This window comes from Leptidea sinapis, chromosome 9, assembly GCF_905404315.1.
Source record: "Leptidea sinapis chromosome 9, ilLepSina1.1, whole genome shotgun sequence".
NCBI classification, from domain to species: domain Eukaryota; kingdom Metazoa; phylum Arthropoda; class Insecta; order Lepidoptera; family Pieridae; genus Leptidea; species Leptidea sinapis.
The window spans coordinates 15,396,330-15,413,567 of NC_066273.1; positions in this window are offsets into that span (position 1 = coordinate 15,396,330).

Consider the following 17,238-nt stretch of genomic DNA (forward strand, 5'->3'; position numbering starts at 1 on the left):
GCCCTTCGTATTCTGGGGTGGGCACAGAACCGCGCATGACCGAGGTCAAACGAGGCAGTAACACCACGGCACCCCGCTCCACGCTCAACGTGGACTTTTGCAATATCAGGGGAATTCACTCCAATTTAATCGCCGTCCACCACCACCTTGAGACGGCGCAGCCGGCCTTGTGTTTCCTTACGGAGACGCAGATATCTCGACCTAGCGATACGTCATATTTAACGTACCCCGGGTACAAAATTGAGCACAATTTTTTGCCTCATGCCGGGGTATGTGTGTACGTTAGGGAGGATATCTGCTGTCGCCGTCTCGGCAATTTTGAGGGTAGGGACCTGTCTACTCTCTGGCTCCGCGTAGATTTAGACGACCGCGTCCGTATCTATGCGTGTGTCTACAGGTCCCATAGTGGTAACGCAGAAACCGATCATCTCATGGGCTGCGTTCAAGCTGCAATTGACGTCGTGCTTGCACAGATCCCCTCCGCTGAAATCGTGGTCTTGGGTGATTTCAACGGGCACAATGCCGAATGGCTTGGATCACGTACCACAGACTACGCAGGGCGATCTGTGCATAATTTTGCATTGGCGTATGGTCTGTCCCAATTGGTTGAGTCGCCAACGCGGCTCCCGGATGTGGATAGCCACATGCCGTCCTTATTAGATCTTCTGCTGACTACACATCCCGATGGTTACCAGGTCTTTGTCGACGCCCCTCTTGGAACGTCCGACCATTGCCTGGTCAGGAGTGTAGTGCCTATCCGACGCCAACGTCGCAGACCACCAGCGACCCGCCGCGTTTGGCACTACAAGTCAGCAGATTGGGATAGGATGCGTTCCTTTTTTGCATCCTACCCTTGGGGCAAGGTTTGTTTCTCTTCGGATGATCCTAGTGCCTGCGCCATTGCAGTAGGCGATGTGATACTGCAGGGCATGGATATTTTTATACCAAGCTCTGTAGTACCGATCGGTGGCAGATCACAGCCCTGGTTCGATGCGTCAGTTAAAGCAGCATCTGACTGCAAAAAACAGGCGTATCGAACTTGGGTTGCGGCGCTGGGCACAAAGGATCCGAACTGCAAAGTTCTTAAGAGGAAATATAACCGTGCCTCCAGATTTTTTAAGCGGCAAATCGCCCGTGCGAAGTCTAAGCACGTCGTCAAAATCGGCGAGCAGCTTTCCAGTTACCCGACCGGAACACGCAAGTTCTGGTCGTTGTCGAAAGCTGCTCTTGGTAACTTCAACCAGCCGTCCATGCCGCCGTTGCACATGAGGAATGACACCCTGGCCCATACGGCAAAAGAGAAAGCCGAGCTCCTGTGCGCTCTTTTCGCCTCCAACTCGACTCTTGACGACAACGGAAAAACACCGCCGACCATCCCGCGGTGTCAGAGCTCTATGCCTGAAGTACAGTTCAGACAGAAAACTGTTAGGCGAGCTATGTTTTCGTTGGACGTCAGGAAGTCGAGCGGGCCGGATGGCATATCTCCAATCGTGCTTAGAACGTGTGCCCCTGAGTTGACGCCGGTGCTAACGCGTTTATTCCGGCACTGTTATTCCAAAGGCGTAGTCCCTGACTCATGGAAGTCAGCCCTTGTCCATCCGATCCAAAAAAAAAGGAGACAGTTCGGATCCGGCGAACTACAGGCCTATTGCTATCACCTCCCTGCTCTCCAAAATCATGGAGAGCATAATTAGCCACCAGCTTTTACTATACCTAGAGGGTCACCAGTTGATCAACGACCGACAGTACGGGTTTCGCCATGGACGGTCGGCAGGTGATCTTCTGGTATACCTAACACATAGATGGGCGGCGGCTATTGAAAGCAAGGGGGAAGGCCTGGCAGTTAGCCTGGATATAGCGAAGGCCTTTGATCGTGTATGGCACAAGGCGCTCCTCTCAAAACTTCCATCATTTGGGCTTCCCGAGAGCTTGTGCAAGTGGACCTCCAGCTTCCTCACTGGGCGTAGCATACAGGTCGTTGTCGACGGATATTGCTCGAACCCGAAGCCCGTGAATGCTGGAGTGCCCCAAGGCTGTGTGCTATCTCCTACGTTGTTTCTTCTGCATATCAATGATATGTTGGACACCTCCAACATGCATTGCTATGCAGATGACAGCACTGGTGATGCCGTATACACGGGCCATGCAGGTCTCTCTCGGGAAATCGTCGACCAGTGCCGGGAGAAACTTGTGTCTTCTATCGAGTCCTCTCTCGAGAAGGTAAGGTAGGGGTAAATTGAACCTTGTCCAATTTAACCCCCAGAAGACTCAAGTTTGCGCGTTTACCACTAAAAAAACCCCATTTGTCGTATCACCGCTCTTCGAGAACACTTCTCTTAAAGCCGCGCCTAGTATCGGAATACTGGGTCTCGAAATCTCGAGCGATTGCCAATTCCGTGGCCATCTGGAGGGCAAAGCCAAATTGGCTTCGAAGAAGCTGGGCGTCATCAATAGAGCACGGCAATACTTCAAGCCGGCCCACATTCTAGCGCTCTACAAAGCGCAGGTCCGGCCACACATGGAGTATTTCTGTCATCTCTGGTCTGGTGCACCCCAGTATCTGCTCGATCCATTTGACCGCGTGCAACGTAGAGCAGCTCGAATTGTCGGGGACTCAGTGCTCTGTGAACGGCTGGATCACTTGGCGTTGCGTAGAGACGTCGCTTCATTGTGTGTCTTCTACCGCATTTATCACGGGAAGTGTTCCGAAGAGCTGTTTAACCTGATTCCTGCCGCCGAATTTCACCATCGCACGACACGCCACAAGTTAGGATATCATCCCCACCATCTGGATGTGTGGCGGTCCTCCACAGTGCGGTTTTCAAGAAGCTTTCTCCCTCGTACTACAAAGCTGTGGAATGAGCTTCCTTGTGCGGTGTTTCGGGGACGATACGACATGGGTACCTTCAAAAAAAGCGCGTACACCTTCCTTAAAGGCCGGCAACGCTCTTGTGATTCCTCTGGTGTTGCAAGAGAATGTGGGCGGCGGTGATCACTTAACACCAGGTGACCCGTACGCTCGTTTGTCCTCCTATTCCATAAAAAAAAAAAAAAAAAAAATCGGAAAGTCACAAACCTTTAAAACAAAAATTCATCTTCAAAACAAGAGAAATTCCCCTCCCTCCACGTTATTATCAGATTATGGTTTCATGGTCGCGATATTCAAAAATCGTTCATAATTTTTGGTCACCTCCAAATTGTCAGTCTATTGAATAGGGTTTACTTAATATCTCCATGACGTGCTATATAAGATTATTTTCCTATTTTCTACCCCTTCGTATGGCCACCCCCATTACCCTCAACTAAATCTATATTTAGCTCCCTATCATTATATAAATTGACATAATTTTGTCAAATGCTTGTCATTCTGTCGGCGCTCTTCAGATAACCATGATAACTGTTACTGCATCCATCCTATATTTTAAATGCGCTTACCTGGTAGACAACACTATTTGTACATTGTCAACGCAAACAATCTCTTTATTCGATAGATAAATAGCGAGTAGCCTATTCGTAACTTTACTTGAACATTGTGAAACAGCCCATTAGTATATCGTTGACATAATATCTGCCAATACAATGATTATTCTTATAATCAGCCTACTTTAAGCCTAAAATAACAGTTTGTGTTCGTTTGCATGCATTTCCGTATGTATTACTATTTTAAATAATATAATTTATCTGAAAGCTATTGAAATTAACTATTAAAATAAGTACAAATTATTTGAGGCCGCGTGGATTTTGTCATTAATAAGATCTATTCAGTGGCATTTCGTGCGTGTTATAAAGTAGAACAATCGACTTATCCGGTACGCAGAAGTTTAGTTTAAAAGAGTAACAATTCAGAAAAGGGTACCAAATGAAAACAAAACTTTGGACTGAGATATCGAGTTAAAAGTATAGTTATGTTGTAAAAAAATAGTTTTTTTTTAAAATGGGTGCCAACAAAAACACTACAACTTGAACAAAAACTTTACAAACGATATACAGAAGGTAGAAAATATACAAAGGTTGTATAAGAAGTGCATCCAATCATACACAGCTTACTTCTGTTGAATATTATTCAAATTTATACGGAACGGCAAGAAATATAGAGTTGCAGCTTCATAGCTTCACAGCGATAAATTGTAAAATTCATTGTATTCTAGGATTCTTGGTGGATGAGAGATGGCGGTTATAAATATAGGAAGCGCTTGAATAGAATTAGTATGAGCACTTGGCGAGCGCAGTGTGTCGGTACGCCAAACGGTTAATGTTGGTAATGAAAGAGTTTTATCGGCAGAGCGCAGAGGTCATTTGACCGCACCCACATCTGACCAGTGACGTTAGAAAATTATTACAGAAGGACTAGTCCTAGGCTCAGTTTTAACATACCTGTTATAGTTAAGGTTTAAGTTAAGTTTATAATTAACAGTATCGCTGACTTTAATATAGACTACGGAATGTGTTGCACCATCGTATTCCTTGGCTTAGTTAAAGTAGTTTTTTTACAAGTCACTAATTAGCTATTTAACATTAACAGTAGCTTTAAACGGCGGTTACGGTCAACAGTCAAAATTATGACGTCATCCAAAAATTGTCTAACGGTGTAACACATTTTTTGCTTAACCGGTACTTTAACATGTTTGTTATTGCTAAAGTTAGTTCATGCAACCCAGCCTTAGTTTGCTTTTGGCAATAAGTCAATGAGTTATAATACATAGTTATATATGGTTTAAAATTAAATATGAATATGTGATGATAACTAGGGCTCCTATCACTTATTTAATTTTTACAATTATATATATATATATACGTTATTCAAAAGAATTGTTAAAAAAAGTTTGTGTGGTAAAGGTTACTATAACATAAATGACTTTCTTAATGATTCCACAGATTGGAATGGAGTGACCGCTCTCAGGCTATTAAATAATAACTTTAATTGTACAATATTACTTTGTAAACATATTTATTCGATGAAAAAAAAGCGCCCGCTGAGTTTGTTGCGCCCATTCTTCTCAGGTCTGAGGCATTCATTTTGGAATGGGTGGTAGTTTTTTTTGACTTTCAATAAGTGATGTCACATCCTATTTTGAATAAAAATATTTGAATTTGAATATATTAGGTAATCTTAAAGCTAACTAAAACTGCAAATTTTTATCTAGAATCTGAACAAAAATTACAAGTTTCTATGTTTATCTAGACTCTAGAGTTTAAAATAAAATACGAAATAGAAAATAAGTGAAAACAATATAAACAAAATAGTCATAAAAAATATAGTCATAACTACCTCATCAACTGTTATTTCAGATAGCAAATTACTGAAATTTATACATGAAAGAACTATAAAAGAGTTCTTCTGCCAGTAATTAGTAGCCGCGTAAGGCACATTTAATAGATTAGGGTTTATTAAAGACGCTAGATTAGTTCTAAGCCCTATTTGTTGTAAAAGCTAAGCTGGGGTCTTCTGTGCCATTTGCTTTAGAAAGTTAATAACATTTTATCAGTATTTTAAAGTTAAACATATGTAGAAGGGGTTGGTAATTCAAACCAACTTAAAATTGAAATACCTGGATTTTACAGTGTCCACTAATAATTATTACAACTTGGGCAGTGTTACCTCTTAGAATTGACAATAAGTAATGATCAAAGTGAGCGCTCTGACTTATATAGGCCACGACCGTCTACCGTGATGATGCCAACAACTGTTAGTTACCACTACTGACCAAAAACCTACATGTGGAGTAACTACACCACATGTAGGTATGGGTATAATGACAAAAAATCATCGCTCTAAAATCTTCTTGACCATTTTCGTTGCCTACGTAGAACTTTGATGTGTGATAAAAAATAATTGGCAAATGATTACCCGCCAATTATTTTTTTATTACTAAGAAAGTTGCAACGTTTCAAAAAATATAACATTTGAAATTCAAATAGTTCCGATTAGCTAAAAGTGCAAAAACTGTTAGTGTGCCCCATATAATCTATACGAATTTTCGATCATAAAAGTTGTATAAAAGTCCATTTCTAACCTGTTCGTCATTTGGATTTTTATGTTGACAATACTTATCCGTTTTCGATGTTAAACAGGATGTAAAATACTTGAAATAGAACGCTACGTTAAATTTAGAAAATTTATATTTGCAATATCTCTGATGACATTATAACAATTTATTTTTTATTTTCCCTTGTAAATGTTTATCAGTTGTTAATAAGATCTACTCTCGGCTGTATTGTCTGTGTGACGTAAGCAACCACCCGATAGAATAAAATAATAATAAGTTGTTAAAGTGATATCTCTCACTTCTGGAATTAATTATATAAATTAATTTTGTTACCAAAATTTATGAACGATGCGGGACTCTTCAACTCTCAGGTTGTGGCTCCATCTACAGAATCTACAGTATCTACTTTGAAACTTGAAAACCTGCTCAACCCCAATAATTACATATTACGAGATATACTTGAGATGTCGCTCTTTCAAATCTAAATTTGTTATTTCTGTCCACCGCTCTTAGCAACTCAGCCAACAGTTCGAGTAACGCATGGTTCGTAAATCTTGGTTTGTCTGAACGGAACCCGAGAGTTGAAACAGTTTCAGTTGAAACACAAAAATTCTTTTAGAACTCTAAGAATGGGGGAACCGTCGAAATGACTGTGACATACAGACGGACAGACAGACAGACATGTCGAATCCATAACGGTTCCGTTTTTTTGCCATTTGGCTACGGATCCCTAAAAAACGCGTTCAGTTAGGAGAGGCCGCAATCATTGTGACGTCACGTCCACAAATCACCGCTGATATTTAAAAAATCGCAAATCAGAAATACTATTCGCATTCTATATTATTATAAAATGTTATAATACATGTGGACTTATATCATCAATGTCCTACAGAAATACATACAAACTACAGAAATCGGAAATCATCAACTATTTTTTTACTTGCCGTTTATACAAATTAGATTGTCAATGCCATAAAGAACAACTAGTTAAACGAGTATTAAAAATAATTGTTATTTAAAAAATTTAAGAAACGTATCTAATAAGACACTTATGAGAAACATAATATATCAGGCGCTGTGCTAAACGATATATTAATGTATTACATCACATAAGGGGCGGCAATACAAAATCTCGCTTATAATAGAAAAGGCCTAAAGCGATATATTGAAAATAACTAACTCACTAACAATCTACAGAACTCTATAAATAGCAAAGGTTTTAACGGTGCGTCAGCCTCATATCCTGCATACCGTGTTAAAAAAATAGCCTTATCAGTTACGATCCGGAAAAAATAAAACAATGAAGAAAAGATAGAATTTGTGAAAATATATTGTTTAATGCTAGTTTTTCACACCGCTTCTTCTGTTACCTTTACAAGAAGGTAAACAGAGTTCTGCCAATTTTACTATCTCATTGGAACTTAATGCTAGTTTCATCGTCATGAAAGAGTCGTTACAAATTTAGAACTATACTTCTGGTATTGCATATATGTATATATAGTATATACTACTATAGTGGTAGTGTTAGTATTGTAACATACAATTACTAACACTACCACTAACATTACTAACTTAGTCTAAGAAAAATTGTTACTAACTTAATACTTACGGATGTATAGTGTCCGAAATAAATAATAATAATAATTATTATTATTATTGTTGATACAAATTAAATAACCAAAATTTATGAAAACGCGGGACTAGACCTGCGACCTCTCGGGTTCCGTCTGAGCGCTCTTACCAACTGAGCCTACCGTTCGAGTCACGCATACATGTCTTGTTCAACTCTCACGTTGCAGCTTCATCTTCAGGATCTGCTTTACAGTTTAAAAAAATAATTCCAGATGTGAGAGATATCACTTTAACAACTTATTATTATTTTATTCTGTCGGCTGGTTGCTTACGTCACACAGACCTTACCCAACAGACAGTACAGCCAATACAGCCGACTAGGAGAGTTGATCTTATTCCCAACTGATAAATATTTACAAGGGAAAATAAAAACAAATTGTTATAATTTTAAGTTTTTTATGATTTTAAAAATTTTCACTCTTCGAAAGACTGTGCCGCTCGTCTTCATAATGCTTTGGGACCTTGGCACTTTGCTTGAGCACCGTGAGGCGATGGTTTGCTGAATTTGAGAGAGGTCGTGTTTCATTACATGACGAATTTCGTTAAGGGCGGCCTTCAACTGCGGTCAACGAAAATAATGTGGCTACTGCTAAGCGGATAATTAAAGAAAACCTGCGGATTACCTGTGAGACAATTCGAGGACTATTGGGAATGGTATGAGCCAAATTCAGAAAATTTTATACGAAGAATTGACAGTTCGGAAACTTTGTTGTCGTGAACTGACAGCAAGGCAGAAGCGAGCTCACGTGGAATGGTGCTCACAGATGCAAATGAAATACGAACACGGACATTCGAATGCTGTTTATGACATTGTCACATGTGACGAAACGTGGTTTTATTGTTTTGAACCCGAAAAAAGCAGCAATCTTGTGAATGGATGTTTGTAAATGAGAACAGGCCAACAAAAGTGAAGCAGGCGAGAAACTTTGGTAATATATTTACCGCATTTTTTTCTCAGCTACGGGTCCCATCTGTACAATTTCACTTGAAGATCAAAAGAGTGTTAATGCCGACTAGTATTTTACCATTTGTTTACCCAGGGCATATATATATGTTAAAAAAAGTTCGCGAAAGACGACCAAAAAGCCGCGTTCTTCTACATCATGGCAACGCTTCTTCACACACTTTTACAATTTTAGTGTGACCTACGTATTCAAACACACTTTCAGTCAAAACAATGGTAATTTCTGAAAAGGCATTGTAGATACACTTATTCTACATATTTATTAAGTTAAAATAAAAAAAAACTCAATCAGTTTATTGCACGACAAACAGTAACCTTTCAACCCTCGGAACAAACTTCAAACTACACAAGCCCGGAAACTTCAAACCTCTACTCGAACTGACATCTCAGAATAGTTCGAACTCTTAAAAATGAATCCATAATAATAAAATCAAATGGTTTGCTCCAAAGAGAATTGATATTACCTGACGTATTTCATTGAAAATTATCGGATAAAGATATTTCTGTGGAAATCTTTCAAATGTTTCGAAGTTCGATTCAAAGGGAATTTTTCACAAGTTAATAAGTTAGCTGCGACCAATTGGGCTATGAAAATGAGGATAATATTACATGAAAGGTGAGTAATATCACTAGAGATGTAGGATTTAGGTAGACTAATAACTCTGTATTACCACCAAAAAGCATAAATATTTTGTTTGTTTTACTAATAATATTATTAATATTTAGTTTTATTTTGCCATTTATTATGTAGCTCTTCGAATGAGTAATGGTAGAAAGATATAGTTTTTTATTACATATTTTTTCGTTTTCTTTATTTGGCTTATATCGTCATCAATTTGTTGATTACCTAATCTGTGTCTCTCGAGAAATTATTTTAATATAGACCCTTCATTAAGAAACACTCCGAAATCCGAAGAGTAGATGTATCTATTTATATACCCTGTAAATAAATAAAGGTATTATTTAAAGAGTTCATAAGCTTGTGAACAGCATTAAATTGCATGTTTTACATCCCAATATTAAAACATCAATCACTATTTTCTAAGACTTATTTAATTTAAGGAAGGGGCCATCTTGCATACCGTAGGTACAATATTCTCCATACTAAACGTTATGTTTAATAAAAAAAGTCAGTGATATGAGACGATAAGGCGCTACACGACGATACGACGAACGGGTGCTACTTGCGGTGGCAGGATGATCCTGTAGCCGGAAACTCTGCTTCATGGTTTTAAAATTAAAAATTATATTTTTTATAATTGCTAATATTAAATTGGTCGCTAAATACCTTAATTTATTTACGGTGTGTGTTGATTGATGCATCTACTGTAACATGGCCTACTATTATTGTTGATACAGTAGTAGTTGACCGTTACTGTACTCAATGACTCATGTTAATACGTATTAATTTACATTTTTTAGTTTGAGTGTTATTGTTGCATCACTTTATATATATTGTAACTGAAATGATTTGTGATTGAGTGATTGACACAATGAGTCTCTTGCCACTTCTTTTTATTAAAGCTCAACCCTCAAAAGCGGTGGATATAAAAAGAAAAGTCATTTTCTTGACCTGCATGAATAAAGTGATTTTGATTTTAATACCCTAAAGGATTGAGCTTCTGATTACTGTATCAAAAATATAATATTAATTACAAATTTAAGCAGAAAGAATTGTCAAATTGTAAGTAGAGGTATTTATTTGGTGAGTATTGCATGATATGTAGATTTTTTTTTATGGAATAGTAGGACAAACGAGAGTACGGGTCACCTGTTATTAAGTGATCACCGCCGCCCACAATCTCTTGCAACACCAGAGGAATCACAGGAGCGTTAGTACGTGGAAGGAAGCTCATTGTAAACCGCACTGTGGAGGACCGCCACACATCCAGATGGTGGGGATGATATCCTAACTTGTGGCGTGTCATGCAAAGGTGGAATTCGGCGGCAGGAATCAGGTTAAACAGTTCTTCGGAAGCTCTTAGATTAGGATTCTTTTATTGTTGTTTGCTTGAGTTCTCGTAACAGGTTTCGTCATGCTCGCTTCAATGTCACTGCTTGTGGCGGCGACATGGGACGGGTCGTCCGGCGTCCCCTTCCCTAATATATGGTTGAGGGAGGCGATGGCTGGCTCATGCGTCATGCTCGTGAACGGGCGCTGCTTGTGGTGGCCGGATGATTCTGTTGCCGCAGACTCGGTTTCAGATTCTTAAAAGTTGTTATATATATCTATATGTTTATTTATTTATAATCGCTTATAAAATGCTCACAGAATACCTTTAATTATTTACTGTACTCAATAACTTTTGTATTAATTTATATTTACTTTTTTGCCTTACAGGCATTGACTATTTTACGTTTGAGTATGTTTGCTGCATCATATTACATATAATATTGTAATTAAAATGATTTGAAAATCGATGGAAATGTTAATCTTGATATAAAAGAGTGGCAATGAGTTTCTTGCTACTTCTTCTCTTTAGCTCAACCCTTTACTAAGTAGCGGTAGATTCAAAAAGAAACATTTTTTTTTGAACTTCAAAAGTGTTCTTTCCTTGACCTACATGAATAAATTGATTTTGATTTGATTTCTGATATTATGCCCATTTCATATACTTAAAAACATAATAGGCCTTTTATCAGGAAAAATACGAGTAAATCTGCGGGGCATAGATATGTTATTACATATACCTACAGTACGTATATAGTAAAGTTATGTTTGAGTTCTAGCAAGTAAAGTCGTCTATTTCAACCGAAAACTTCTTACAATTTCAGCGAAATTATTATTGGTAGAAGTCATAAGCGATCAGAGTGTATAAAAAAAGGAAGCGTCACGTTATAATGTATAGTTAAAATAAAACGAATAATAATATCTAGTTAAAATAAACTGGTATAAAGATACAAGTACTTGCACCCTTTATTCCCAGACTTAGGCATTTATTATTCTGATTTTCATTATTGATTGAAAATCGTTAAGTTCTAATAAAATCAAAATCTGTAAGTCTGGTAATCTTTTCTCAACTCCGAGTGTAATTTCATATGGATGGATATATAAAATAATTAAGGAAATATATACATATATTTCCTCCTACTCCTACTCCTTCCTACAGCACTATGTCTCCTCATTGCAGCTCTCTTTCTCTCTTTCTCCCAATCTTTTATTTTTAAAATTAAAATAAAATCCAAATACAAGCAAAGAGTTTCATTACATATTTTAGGTATAAGTAGTAAATTGACTTGATTTCAAAAAGTGATCCATATATTTTGTTCTATGTCATACATGACCTGAGAGAATTGATACCGTGATTCTACGCATTTGGCTACTTGATTAAATCTAATTCGATTGCAAATAAACCATTTAGATAAATAAAATTAGTAGTCTGTTTTATTGATAATCTTAAGCTATTTAAATAAAACACTTTTTAAGGATTAAATCGCGTGTAATTGTAACTGTTTCTACATTAGATTTTTGCGTAAAAGTTACATTTTTGTTATATCTAAATCATTTTATATAATTACTAGCTGACCCGGCAAACGTTGTTTTGCCATATAAAGTATAATTCACGCGATAGTTTTATAAGTTATAAAATATTGCCTATATTATAGCCTGTACATCATTTTGTTTTATTGTCAATAGTTTTTGCAGCGCACGCAAAAATAGGTTTTCGATTTTACACCTTGTGTTACAAAATAGCAATTTTATTACGGATCCCTAATTTTGGAAAAAAAAAAACATAGCCTATAGCCTTCCTCGATAAATGGACTACCCAACACTGAAAGAATCATTCAAATCGGACCAGTAGTACCAGAGATTAGCGCATTCAAACAAACAAACAAACACTGCAGCTTTATAATATTAGTATAGATAATCTCTAAATTAAAACCCACAACTATACACACCAAGAAAGAAGAGGAAACTGTCAGTAAATTTTTCCAAAAACCATCTGTCTGTGCTGTAATACCACCTGCGAGGTAATAAATGGCGCTAAACATCATAATGACAACTATGACAAATACAATTTTGACTCATTTCATCTGCAGTCCCCCTGAAAACGAGATCTGGAAAGGTCTTAAAATGTCGGGCTAACTGAAATAAAAATATAACTCTTACGCAAAAATCTAAAGTAAAAACAGTTACAATTACACGTGTTTTAATCCTTTAAAATTGTTTTATTAAAATGTGTAACACTCGCGTTAATCAAAGAAAATACAAAATACAAACTTAAGCTGGCGTTTTAAGTTCATCGATTCTAAATTATCAGATTTGAGAACTTTCAAATATCATAGGCTGCAGCGTCGTACTCAGGTCTTTTGACCGTTTTTTGCCGTAAGATTCTGTTACTAACTCTAAGTATGTTTTTGCACAGGATGGTGGCTAGGTGGGAAGCACAACGAATTTATTTTCTGAAGTAGTACTACACAAGCATATTTGTGTTTGGGTAACTGGCAAGGGAAATTCCTGGAACATCTTATGTATCATATCGACGGGTTCAATTACGATGCCGCTCAGAATTTTAGTTTCAATCATGAACTCTCTGCGGCCCTACATTATAATAGGCAGGGCGTTATATTTACTATTGGGTGAACGTTATAATCGTTTCGCACTTTATCTCATAAAAACACACATACTTTTCGAATTATTTTTCATTTCTTATAAATTAATATGTGTAATTTCCCCGCTAAAGTTTACAACTTGTACCACACTCAGACGTTTTATATAACCACAGTGTTAGGCAAGCTTTATCCCACGAGCGAAAACATTTCACTTTTTTCTGTTCTTAATTACGCTCTAACTTTCGCTGAGCAATAATTGTGTACAGACGTGTCCATAACGCTGACTCTTGAGGGAATAATGAGCTCATTAATCTTCACTCCAGATATAATCTACTTCCATCTCGAACAATCCATTTGTTTCCTACCACATTTCTACTATAGTAATAAGTATTGTTTCTGCCTTAAGTTACTTATTGGAATATTTCTTTGTCCGAGTAAACGGTTTCTCCCATTGGTGCAATTTTATGAACAAAATATTTCAATATTAGGTATGTCTTAAATCTATTAAAAATGGATAGTAATGAATTTAATTGTTGATTTATGACTTAATTAAGGTTCCAAATTTAAGCCAACATATTCGGAGTTCCTTCTGAACTTCTTCTTCTCTGGAAGGCAAAGACAAATTGGCTTCGAAGAAGCTGGGCGTCATAAATAGAGCACGGAAATAGTTTAAGCCGGCCCACATTCTAGCGCTCTACAAAGCGCAGGTCTGGCTCCATATGGAGTATTGACGTCATCTCTGGTCGTGTGCACCACAGTAGCAACTTGAACCATTTGACTCCGTGCAAGCAAAGCTGCTCGAGTTTCAAGGATTTTCCAGTCTTCTGTGAATCGCTAGATAATTTCTTCTACCGCATATATCACGATGAGTTCACCTAATTCGTGCCGCCAAATTCCACCTTCGCCACGCCACAAATGATCCCTCATAACCAACAACATAATATAATAGAAGCCAAGATTGCAAAATCGAAATACAAGATTACAATATTATAATACTGTATTTCTTAAGCCAATAGCAAAAAAGCTGTGTTCGTCCTGTGCACAGTATATATATATATATATATATATATATATATACTGTACACAGGAAGTTGTCTAAATTATGGGTACCACAACGACGCCTATTTCTGCCGTGAAGCAGTAATGTGTGTGTGCAGTAATTACTGTATTTCGGTCTGAAGGGCGCCGTAGCTAGTGAAATTACTGGGCAAATGAGACTTAGTATCTTATGTCTCAAGGTGACGAGCCCAATTGTAGTGCCGCTCAGAATTTTTCGTTTTTTCAAGAATCCTGAGCGGCACTGCATTTTTATGGGTAGGGCGTATAAATTACCATCAGCTGAACATCCTGCTCATCTCGTCCCTTATTTACATAAAAAAAAATCTCATACGAAACTACAAAGTATCAAGGAGATATTGATTTTATAATTGAACATTTTAATAAAACCAAAATAACAATATTCTGACACAATTTACCTATTATATATATTATATTTAAAAAATGTTTTATTTAATTTGCTCTTTTTAAAGGATTAAGCACAGTACCCCTGAAAACGTGATCTGGAAAGGTCTTGAAACGTCGGGTTGACTAAAATAATAATAAAAAAGAACTTTTACGCGAAATCTAATGTGAAAACACAATAACACGCGTTTTAATTCTTTAAAAAGTATTTTATTGAAATATGTAACACTCGCGTTAATCAAAGAAAATACTACAATTTACCTGTTCATTGCATTCGCAGGCCACTGAACAAACTTAAATGTATTTCACAATTGAGAAGTGCTCTTGGCCTACTTGAATAAAGATTTCCACATCAACTCCTCCACGACGTAAAAGTACATAAAGCTAACTTCGTGTAAACAAGACAAACAAAACAACTTGAGAAGTGAGTGTCCTTTGAATTTTTAACTAATCTCATCCATCCATAACTTTTGGGCGGAAAAAAGTGGAAGTATTTTAGGAACGCTGTGCTTATGGCGGGCTACATTTATAAATAGTATTAATGGGTTTGTTTTTAGGGTTTCGTAGGCAAAAAACGGAACCCTTACAGATTCGTCATGTCTGTCTGTCCGTGTATGTCACAGCCAGTTTTTTCCAAAACTATAAGAACAATACTGTTTAAACTTGGTAAGTAGATGTATTCTGTGAATTGTATTAACATTTTCACACAAAAATTTCTTTCAATCCCATACGTGTCTATGAATGGATCTTTAAAACTGATATTGAGGTTTCTAGTGTAATTTTTTTCTAAACTGAATAGTTTGCGAGAGACACTTCCAAAGTGGTAAAGCATGTGTACCCCCCCCCCCCCCCCCTGTTACTTCTATAATAAGAGAATGAAATAACTAAAAAAATATATGATGTATATTACCATGAAAATTCCACAAAAAATTGGTTTTAACAAGATCTAGTAAGCAGTTTATGATTTTGAGCAAAGATTTTTCACATTCACATAAGGGTAAAAACCATTAAAGCTAAATAACAATGAAACTAAAAATATAAAAATGAACTAAATAAATAATAAATTTAACAACTCAAATAGAGAAAAGTTAATAAAAATGACAAATCTGACGAAAATGAGTTGCTCGCGTGTGTCGAGAGAAAGAGATCTTTTTGTTTACGCTGAAAATAATAAGTCTCGGAATGTTGTTTACCGGGATGTACTGCAGTAAAATGGTTTCTGGCTCTCTACGACAGCAAAAAAAAACAACTAGATAAGTCAACACAATCACTTCTCCCGTTCACAGTCCTCCATAAGATTAGTTAACGTAAATTGCGATGGGTCCGAAGCACAAACTTATATTTTTTGCCTCTAAAGACTCTAAAACTAATTAACCCTCTAAATATATATAACTTTTTTTTTATGGAATAGGAGGACAAACGAGCGTACGGGTCACCTGGTGTTAAGTAATCATCGCCACCCACAATCTCTTGCAACACCAGAGAAATCACAAGAGGGTTGCCGGCCTTTTTTTGAAGGTACCCATGTCGTATCGTCCCGGAAACACCGCACAAGGAAGCTCATTCCACAGCTTTGTAGTACGTGGAAGAAAGCTCCTTGAAAACCGCACTGTGGAGGGCCGCCACACATCCAGATAGTCGGGATGGTATCCTAACTTGTGGCGTATCGTGCGAAGGTGGAATTCGGCGGCAGGAATCAGGTTAAACAGCTCTTCGGAACACACCCCGTGATAAATACGGTAGAAGACACACAATGAAGCGACATCTTTACGCAACGCCAAGTGATCCAGCCATTCAAAGAGCACTGGGTCCCCGACAATTCGAGCTGCTCTACGTTGCACGTGGTCAAATGGGTCGAGTTGATATTGGGGTGCGCCGGACCAAAGATGGCAGCAATACTCCATGTGGGCCGGCTCGCAGTATTGCTGTGCTCTATTAATGACGCCCAGCTTCTTCGAAGCCAATTTGGCTTTGCCCTCCAGGTGGCCACGGAATTAGCAATCGCACTAGATTTCGAGACCCAGTATTCCGATAGTTTATCGCTAATTTCGTATAACAATCGTCAATTCCGTCAGTAATTCCCCTTCTCCTTGGATTGAATAAATGCTACATCTGAAGACAAAATAATTCTCACTACACAGCCGACGGAGACGCTGTTATAGCTTCGTTGGCGGAATTTGTGTTTGAAATTTGATGTGTTGACGATTGTAAGCAACCGCGTCCTTTGTCCGGCTTGAGTTTGAGTAGAAAATGATCAGTGTATGTAAAGCTTATTATTATTTTAAAGGTATGGAAGAGGCTATAAAACTATAGTTTTCGTTATAATAGTTTCTGAGAGATGCCGATATAGAAAATGAACATTATATAAGTGAAAAGATGATTAAGACACTACACATCCTATTTTAAGGTAACAGATAATATATGGATTATTCAGAAATACATTTCTTTGGGACTATATCTGACTGGCTCGATTAATGAATGTATGTATTTATGTAGGCACTTGCAATACACCAAGTATCATGAGGAAAGATATAAAATGCATTCCACTAAGACTTTGAGCACTAACACGTCACTCAGGTAGCGGCGGCGGCGTAGCATCTCCAACGGTCCTGACTCTGGTATTCCAAGGTGAACGTCACG